General features: G+C 48.1%; 1 non-coding gene across 1 annotated transcript; it reads left to right on the plus strand.

Annotated features, from left to right (window-relative positions):
• Window positions 1-8,777: 8,777 nt before the first annotated feature.
• On the plus strand, window positions 8,778-8,850 carry TRNAV-UAC (transfer RNA valine (anticodon UAC)). The gene has a single exon. It is a non-coding gene; the product is annotated as a tRNA-Val (tRNA).
• The last annotated feature ends 1,166 nt before the right edge of the window (window positions 8,851-10,016 follow it).

Below are 10,016 nucleotides of genomic sequence, written 5' to 3' on the forward strand. Positions count from 1 at the left end.
TCTCCTTGTAAATCTAAAGAAGATAGTAAGTGTCGGGCAAGTCGAGGGAGTAGCCAATTTCATTTCCATCAACAATTAGCATTGGCTAGATGCAACTATCAGATATTTCCTTTTAAGTGGGATTCTGTAGGAGAGGGGAGAGGCCAAATTGTTCTGTGCTCAGTTACAAAGTCCCAGGGGAGTGACTTTAGAAACTAGTGGCATCTCAAGACATACAAACAAGGGAGGTGAAGACAAAGGATTTTGATCTGATCTGTTCCTCTGCTGGGTGGCTATCTCTTACCAAATTTAAGCTCATTGGTTGTGAATGGTTTGTGATTGTGAGTGATTTTGGAGATTAGAGATAGCTGGTGTTGAGAGGAATACCACACGGGGCCATCTTTACTGTTAGACAGAATTTTCACGTATCACCCTGCCCCCCTCTCCCCTCTGCCTTCTCTTCTTTTGAGTCTCTACTTTGAGAGGAGACAGGGTCTATTAAAATTCAATAACATCCTGAGTTAGGAAAACAACATCAAACCATTATCATCCATTAACAGCTTGGAACAAATCAGTCCTTCAGGTAAATTAATGTTCTTCAAACTCCTTGAGAAGGGGCCATGTCATACACTTCAAAAAAAAAAAAAAAAAAAAAACAACCTCCCACACTACCCAATACTGTGCTCCTAGACATATTGCAGGCATGTGATAATAAACAACTTCTACCAAGGGACTGCAACACAGAGCAGCCCCTCACTAGCTGGTGGGCAGATTAGCGGCACTGTCAAAATGATATAGGAGACATCTAAGGGTGAGAAATGTGGAAATGTTGAATCGGTAGGTATATATTTTCCCTTCATGTAACTGAAACTCCTACTAAACAACGGCATTACAAATTAGGGGTTTTATTTTTCACATGAAACAAAGAATCTGGAAGTACGAAATCTGGGGCTGGGACACAGGCACCTTCTTTCTTTCAGCTGAGTCAAGTAGCTTTCTTATTCAAAATTGTCAACTCATGGTCACAAAGTAGCTGCTCTACCTCCAACATCCACATTTGCATTCCAGGCAGAAAATAAACAACTAAGGGCAAAATGACGCATACCACCTGAGTCTATGTTCATTTAAAGAAATTGTTTTGGAAGCCTCCCTGCTTCCAAACATCTCATGGCCAGAACTGTGCCATGCAGTCTCTTTTAGCTGCAAGGGAGCCTGGGAAATCAAGTTGTTTTAGCTAGATACGTTGCCAAATGAAACAAAATGAGGCGGTGCAGTGTAGAGGTTGAATAGAGCCTACAGAGCCAGATGGCCTGGGTGTGAAGCCCTGCTCCTTATTTACTAGCTGTATGACTTACACAAGTCACTTAATTGTTCTATGCCTCCGTTTTTTCATCTATAAGCCAGGCACAACAACCTTTTCTCACAGGGTTCCATGTGGATTAAATGAGTTAATGTGACCAAAGAGTTTAGAATGGTCTCTAATACATAGCAAGTGCTATACAAGGGTGTATTCTTATCTTTATTACTGAGGAAAAAAAGAATGAATTGGGGGTAAGCAACCAATGGAACCCCAGATGTGTTGCCCACTCTTGATGACCTCCACCTGTCCTGGCTACTGTGCTCCGTGTGAGCAAGTACCCTGCTGTGTTTGAGAACTGCTGGATGGCTCCCAAGACACAATGACACCAAAAACCTGCCCTGCTGTTAGGGGCTCTTTCCCCATTTACTGGGAACTGAAGGCAACCAAAACTTCCAAGTATCTGAGACAGGACACCACTGCCAGGCACCATGCTGATGCCCATCCATTTTCGACGAATCATCAGGACTCCTTCTGTTGCAAGCATCAGTGAACCCCATCCCAGCTGGCCTAAGCAAAACCAGGAATGCCTTCTTCCAATAACTGAGGAGTCAACAGGTATACGTAAGGCATGGCTTGGTGGAGGCCTTACAGGACGGCATCCAATCGTTCTCTTTCTCAGCTCTAATCCCTCACTCCATTCTTACGCTTCAGGCAGGCAGCAGATGTCTTCATGGTTTGTGGTCACTCACTCACTTCTCCATTCCCCGCATTTGACTCCCACCTCCTCGAAGGAGAAACAAGACGTTCGCTTTTCCAGTCTCTCTCCAGACAAGAGCACTGGGGTGTAACTTAGGCTCCGCCAGAGACTTCAGTTAAGAAGGCAGCACGAGGAGCCAAGGGGTTATGAAATCCATCTTGTGACAACGTCAGTGACAGAGGGGTTCAGTTTTCAGAGGCGCGGGGCCCCATCACTGGCTTGAGTTGCTGCCTCTGTACTCAGTGGGCGTCTTGGCTGGTGCAGCCCTGCGGTGAGATTAAGATACTATTCCTGGCTTTGGAGTCTCCAAGGCCTTTTTGGAGATACTGTATGCTACCAACTATCCTTTAATAAACTCATTTTCTTGGGAAACTAGCAGAAGTACTGAATCCACTTAGGTGATGTGAGGCTTTGGTAACAAACGATCCCAAATCTTCATGGCTTACAATGATCAAGGCTTACTTTTCATTCTGATTCCATGGCCAGTGTAGGTTGGCTGCAGTCCCATCACCTGGGGTCTTTTCTCTAAGACTCAGGACAACCTCCCTCTGAGCGTTGTTCTTCCCATAGCAAAGGGCAACACTGAAGTAGTGAATCCCAAGCTGGCTCTTCACACTTCTGCTTGGAAGCGATACACATCACTTCTGCCCACATTCAATCAGCCGAACAAGTCACCCGGTCAAGCCTATGGCGGGGAAAATGGTGTAAAAATCCCACAGGGGGAAGAGCAGTGAGTACTATGAACAAGAGGGTTCCGCTGTATGCGACCAAGAGTCCGGTCTGATACATTGCAATAGTCAGGTGAGGGCAGCAGAACCTCCAGCCTCTGGATGATCTCACGTTCAAGTCAAGGATCGAGGAACAAGCAAATGTCTCTTCTCGGAGTTCAGGTAAAAGCCCCAGGATTAGCTCTGATTGGGAGTAACTGAGCCGGCTCTGAACAGATTCCCAACCCTGAAGAGATTCATTCAAGACATATTTATTGGACCCTTACTATGTATCAGGCACTACTTGGGCTCTGTGGAACAAAGCAGTGAACAGAACCAAATCCACACCTTCATGGAACTTTCATTCTAGTTAAGGATGGCGGGGGACAAGCAACAAAAGGAGTAAGTAAATACCCAGCAAATGAGATGGTAGTAAGTCTTGCAAAGAATAAGGCGGGAAAGGGGTATACTGCATTTCCAGTGTGTGTGTGGGGGGGAGAGTAATGGTAAATAGGGCAGTCAGGAGAGGCCTTGCTGACAAGATATTTGGGCAAATACCTGAGCAAAGTGCGAGAGCGAGCAATGGGATGGCCTAGGGAAAGAGCATTCAAGGCTGAGAGAACAGCAGGTCCAAAGACCCCGAGGCAGAAGAGGCCCAGTGTGTTTGAAGAACAGCAAGCAGGCAAGCGTGGCCGGAGTATACCGTAAAAGAAAAGGCAAAGTAATAGGATGTATAATCCGAGAGGTAATGGACGAGGGAGAAGGCACATCACACAGGGCCTGGCAGGCCACTGTATGGCCTTGGCTTTCACTCTGGCTACGGTGAGGAGCTACTGGAGGGTTCTGAGCACAGGAGTGAGACGATCCAACTCACCTTTTAAAAGGGTCACTCTGGCTCCTGGGCAGAGAATAGTCCATAGGGAGAAAAGGGCAGAAGCTGGGAGGCCGGGATATGAGGTGTTTGGCAATGACCCAGGCCAAATGGGATGATGGCCTTGATTGGTGTGGTAGCAGAGGAAACACGGAAAGCGATGGATCGGATTCTCCATAGATCCTGAAGGGGAAGCCAATAGGATTTGCTAGTAGGATTAGATTCAGGGTATGAGGAAAAGAAGAACCAAGTCTAATTCAAAGTTTTGGGCCTCAGTGGGTGGAAAGATGAAGCTGTTGTGATGTGACAGAAGGAAGAGAGAGGGGAGCAGATTGAAGGTGGATGGCAGGAGCTTCGCTGCAGCTCTGACAGGTTGGAGATGCCTACTGGACACACATCTAAATGGACATGTGGAGCAGGCAGATTCGGAGTTTGGGAGGAAAGGCTCCATGAGGTTATAGGTGGTATTTCAAGCCATCCAAATGAATGAGGTCGTCCAGGGGGTGGGAATGAATAAAGAAGAAGTCCATGTGCAAAGGTGACTGAGAAGCGGTGACTCCCACGGTGGGAAACAAAAATCAGGAGAGGACGGGGTCCTAAAAGCCAGGAGGGCAAAGTGCTTCCAAAAGGAGAGGAATCGGAGACAGTGCCTATGGACACACATCTTTCTAGGAGTTCTGCTGCAAAGAAGAGCAAACAAATCAAACTAGCTAGAGGCACAAAGGGGATCAAGAGTTCTTTTTTTTATTGTTTTTTTTTTCAGAATTTATTTATTTATTTGACAGACAGAGACGGCGAGAGAGGGAACACAAGCAGGGGGAGTGGGAGAGGGACAAGCAGGCTTCCTGCGGAGCAGGGAGCCCGATGCGGGGCTTGATCCCAGGACCCTGGGATCATGACCCGAGCTGAAGGCAGACGCTTAACGACTGAGCCACCCAGGCGCCCCTCAAGAGTTCTTTTTAATGCTGAGATTGCAGCATGCTTGTAGGCTCATCTGAAGGAGAGAACAGAGAAGGTAAACAATGATGTAGGAGAAAGGAGACTTGCTAGAGTGATTTCCAGGAGGAGGCAAGAGCAGGTGGCGGGCTGGATTTTGATAGGAATGCAGACAGTTCATCTCGGACCAGACTTCTCAGCTACAGCACTATGGACATTTGGGACTGGGTAAGCTTTGCCGTGGGGGCCTGTTGTGCGCTTGGCGGGATGTTTCACAGCATCCCCGGTCCCTACCCCCTAGATGTCAGCAGCACACCAACCCCTGCACCCATGCTGTGACAACCAAAAGTGTCTGCACACATTACCAAATGGCCCCCAAGATTTCGCCCCCCCCCACCAGGGGACATTTTGGGTGGTCACAACTGGGGGGAGGGGTGCTGGGGCATCGAGTGGGTAGAGGCTGGGGATGCTGTGACGCATCCTACCATGCACAGAACGACCCCCCTGACCAAGAGTTACTCAGTCCCAAATGTCAACACAGCTGCTGAGAAGCCCTGATCTAGAGGAAGAGGCCTGGTCTCGATCTATGATGGCACAGATGCCGGCAGGTGGGCAGAGGTGGTGGGGACTTGTGGAAGCTCTCTTCTCATTGCTTCCAACTCTTTATTGAAAAAAGAAACAGGTTCATCAGCTGTGAGACTGGGAAGGAGGTACAGGAAGTTCAGGGAGAGAAGATATGAAACTGTCCTTTAGAAGAGAATGAATGAATGGACGGGGAAGTAGACGCGATTCTAGGCTACGTTAAGCGTTCACTTGAGGTACGGAGTCAAGAATTTAGTGTGAAATCAGTTGACCTGGATATGTGTTCCTCTTGGGGCCATATACAAGGGCAGAGTATGGAGAGAGTTGGACTTTACAGACTGTGGTTTTGCCAACAAGTACAAGCAACAAAAGGGCAAACGAGTGATAAAAATGACCACAGAAGTTGAGCCGGGTAAGAAGACAGAGGGATATAGATGACTATGAAAAGGCAGATGGGCAAAGAGCAACAAATATCAAATATCCATTCCAATAGGTTACTTTCAAATGTTTCGAACATGATGAGCTGCAAAAGGGAGGAAATTAAGGTGAGCTGACATACTAAGGTAATGACATTGTCTTAGTAAATACTGGAGCATGATGCTGAAAGACAGAGTATAACCATTTCTAAATGTAATCAGATAAACGGAGCTTCCTAAGTCAGCTCAGTGTTTGGGGCCACGGTTTCCTTGGTTGAGTTGCTCTCCATCAGTGAAGCCATCCGCTGGGGAAGCCAAACCAAACATCCGAGAAATCAGGAGACTCAAAAGTTTGAAGTGACTTCTAGTCCTTATTTACTAGTTTGCTGATGGATTTGACTTACAGTTGTTCAGATGCTTATGGGCATACCGGGGGGGGGGGGGGGGGAGACAGGCCTCACACATCTGACTGAATTGCCCGAAGTACCAGGCAAAACTGTGGCCATCTGAAAGGCTATCCATGATGCTGACACTTCCAAGGTCAAAGTTGTTTCCGGGCAGGCTTTTGTTTCCTGCTTTTGAGGACTTCATCTTAAAATTACAAAGGAGGGACACCTGGGTGGCTCAGTCGGTTGAGCGCCTGACTCTTGGTGTTGGCTCCGTCATGATCTCAGGGTCTTGGGATCCAGCCCCGTGTTCAGGTCACCCTCTGAGGGTCATGGAATCAAGCCCTGCTTTAGGCTCCACGCGCTGCAGGGAGTCGGCTCAAGAGTCTCTCTCTCAAATAAATAAATCTTTAAAAAAATGAAATAAAATTACAAAGGAAAAAATAAAAGGTATCCATTTCCTCCCTGAGTGCATATGAAATGTAACAAGAAACCAAGGGCACTCTTATGGGAACAACATGTAGCCTTTGTGGACATGGGCCTCCTGAAATCACTTAGGTATCAGAAGACTGAGTATAAGCAGAATGGTCTCAGGCAAGGCATTCAGACTCGTCGGCTTTAACTGCCTCAGCCGAAAAATGAAGATAGTCAAACTTAGCATGGCTACCTCATAGGAGTGTATGTGAAAGTGCTTTGTAAACCATCTTGTACTTTACTAACAATAGAGATTGTGCCTACACTTTGAGGGCAGCAGGAAAGTGGAACGAAAGTCTCCCTCCTTGTCAGAATGGAAAAAAGGCACAAGCGTTTTTCACTAAAGGCAGAAACCTACGTGGCATGCAGCAGAGGGGGCACCAGCTTCTTTTCTACATGGAGTACGTGTGGGAACTTGGCCAAAGCTTGCACTCAGAGAACCCATCCTTTAGAGCAAGGGCAGACAGAAAGCTGGAAGACCAGCAAAGCATTCCCTAGAGAAAAACCAAAACACAACTGTGAGTGTAATTTCAGGCCTAATTCGCGGCAGCCTTGTTCTGCACTGACAGAGGTTTGGAAACAGGTGGGATATACTTATCATAGGGCATCCTGGGAGTCATTATGGTTCATGGATTAGCAGGAAATGTTGAGCTTTCATGAATCCATCCTCCTGCTGATGGCTATCCACTCGTGGTCATCTGCATCAAGTGCTCAAGAGGCCTGGAGAAAGGTATCAACAAAAAGCCATTCTGCAACGGGCCCCATGATGAATATTACAGGGAGCTCAGTAGGAGGTAGGAAGCCTGGTAGTAGAGAACCCAAGCACTAGCTGCAGGCCTGCCTCTATTCCTATGGAAAACATACATGGCAGGTAACTGACTTCATTTGCCCACCTGGAAAGGAGGGATAACATTTAGACCCAGAGGGGAAGTGGGGGTATCTAGTCCAACCCATGCATTTCACAAAGGAGGACACTGAGGCTTGGGAGGTGAACTGAAGAGCACATAGCTAGTGAGTAACCAGGGCAGGGCTAGAATCCAGATTATGCCCCCCAGATTAGTGTGCCTTCCACCCACCTGTTTCTTCCAGGGGTCTTCCCAGGAAGACAGGAATTGGCTGAAGGGGTTGCTTTCATACAGTCAGTACCATCTCTCCATCATTCTGCCAGCTTCAGAGGAAGACGCCAGGGAAAAAGACAGCCCCACCCAGCCTTCAGAGCATATGAAATGCACTGTTCAACTCAGCACTTAAAGATGCCTGATCTTCAGCGGGTTTTCAAGCTTGAGGATGGTGAGCAATCCTAGGACGGTGACGAAGATCCATCCAAAAGCACTGGGGAGGGCAAACGGCAATAACAAGGAAAACTAAAAAGCGAGACCACACAGGGAGCCCTTCGTAATGGAGGGTTCCAGCATCTGTTCGGGGCCCACAGTCCCGGAAGCACAGCGACAGGTTCACGGGCCACGACCTGTGGGGTCGCAGGGGCCGGCGCTGGGTTTAATGCTCTGCTTTTCACCGTTTTGGAGTTCCTAATAACTCATGAGCAAGGAACCTGGCATTTTCATTTTGCACTGGGCCCCTCAGATCTTGCGGCGGGTCCCGCTTCATCACCCCCAGGCGTAAACGGGTGGCTCGTCTACACGGGCCCTCCCATCCCCACCCCAGACACATAAGGGCCATCAAAAGTCCTGCGACTTTCAGCCCCCGTGGGCGGGGGTGGGGGGTTCGGAGGAACGCGGTGAAAACGTCAGGGGAGCTTTAGGAGCCTACACCCTCGGGCAAGGGGCCCACTAACCAGCGGCCTCTTCCAACCCTGGCAACAGAAATGCCAAAATGAACAGTGACCCCCAGCCCACACCCAAACCCCGCGCTGCCTGAATCTTTGGCTCCAAGTGGCGCTCCTGTCCGCCCTGCTCCGGACTCAAGGCCCCCCCCAGGGCTGCCGGCAGCGGCTCAGGGTGCCCAGGGATAAACGGGGAAAGCGCGGCTCCCTCCCGAGCCGAAGGAAGCTGCCTAGAGCGGTCGTGGCCGCGGCACGGTTCGCTTCCGCCCGCCCTCTGGGCGGGTCCCGCCGGCTTCGCAGCTGACAGAAAGTTTGGGACGGGTGATTAGCGGGGCGGCTCTCAGGAGGGAAACCCCAGCCCCGGCCTCGCCCTGGTCACAGAGGTGACGAACATGGCGGGCAGGTTACGCGAGCAGCCCAAACGCCACAGGCGGAGCCGGGGACCTGGCCGCGAACACCCTATCTTGCAGGTGGGGCGGAGCCACGGCGGAGGCGGAGCTACGGCCGAGAGGCGGGTTTTGAGTGGAGGCGCTGTTTCGGACGTGAGACTATGAATACGCTAATGACGGCAATGTCGTAACGCGGAGGTTCCATAGTGTAGTGGTTATCACGTCTGCTTTACACGCAGAAGGTCCTGGGTTCGAGCCCCAGTGGAACCAGAGGTGCGAAGTTCCTTTTCTCTTCCACTTTTATTTAACATTTGAGGGCACAGGCAAAAAAACGGAAAGCAAGACAAAGTTCTTTTCTTACTCCTTTAAAAGATAATATTTGTTTTACTTTTCTATTTGGGGACATTTAAATTTTTTTTCTTAATTTTTAATTTTTTTTTTGGGGGGGGGGATATGTTTTTATCACAGAAGCGTAATGACAAATAGCCTGTGCTTCCATCAGCAACCGCAGAGGTGCGTGCCTGGTCGTGTAGTCCTGAGGACGTCCCCGCCCGGGCCCAGGCGGCCTGGGAAAATCCGGAGCTCCTAGGAAGCAAGACCGCCTGGCCCCAAAGCCTCCAACTGAAATATGGCAATGCAAAAGCGCTTTGACTGCGGTTGAATTATTACAGGTTTATTATTATTATTATTATTAAAGGGTTAATTTTTCATTAAACTCTAAAATGCAGAGCAGGGGTAAAATAGTCCTTTACTTTTCAATACAGCAGTAGGGTTTGTTGAATAGACCTTCCTCTGTGTAATGACGAATCCGTACACGGTATAGAGTAAATGTCGGGGTTGTAGACACCCAATAAATACTGACTAAATGACTAAGCGTTTCTCTGGCTCCTTTTTGTTCCTCCTTATAGTTCATTACACTTTCGGGGGTCGGTCATTATTATCTTTTTAGACTGGCCTTTTTCATCTTTGACAAGAGAAATGAAGGGAAGGTGTCTGGGACCCTGGGGGCTGTGGTGGAATCGTGGTGGCCCAAAACCAAAAAGGAAAGGGGAAACTCGGTATTTTTCTCTGCATTTTTCCACACTGTTTGGCTCATACAATGTGTACGTTTGCATCCTTTTCTAAATCAAGAGTATAACACACGTTTGTCCCTATTATCACAATCGTTTCATTAACTTGTTTTATTTTTTATCATCTTAACCATGTTTAAGTGCACAATTCTGTAATGCTAAATATATTCACATTGTTGTGAGAAAGATCTCCAGAACTTTTTCATCTTGCAAAACTGAAACTCTACTCATTAAACAACTCCCCTTTTCACCCATCAACTTTATTATTAATGGCTGTATAATAATAATAACTAATTATGCCTAGCACTGTTTTAAGTATATATGTAATTGCCCCACTTGAACCTCAAACTAACTCTATGAAGTAGG

The sequence above is a fragment of the Callorhinus ursinus genome, unplaced genomic scaffold (genome assembly GCF_003265705.2).
Source record: "Callorhinus ursinus isolate GAN/ISIS: 27379988/994484 unplaced genomic scaffold, GSC_fseal_2.0 scaffold16, whole genome shotgun sequence".
Taxonomy (NCBI): domain Eukaryota; kingdom Metazoa; phylum Chordata; class Mammalia; order Carnivora; family Otariidae; genus Callorhinus; species Callorhinus ursinus.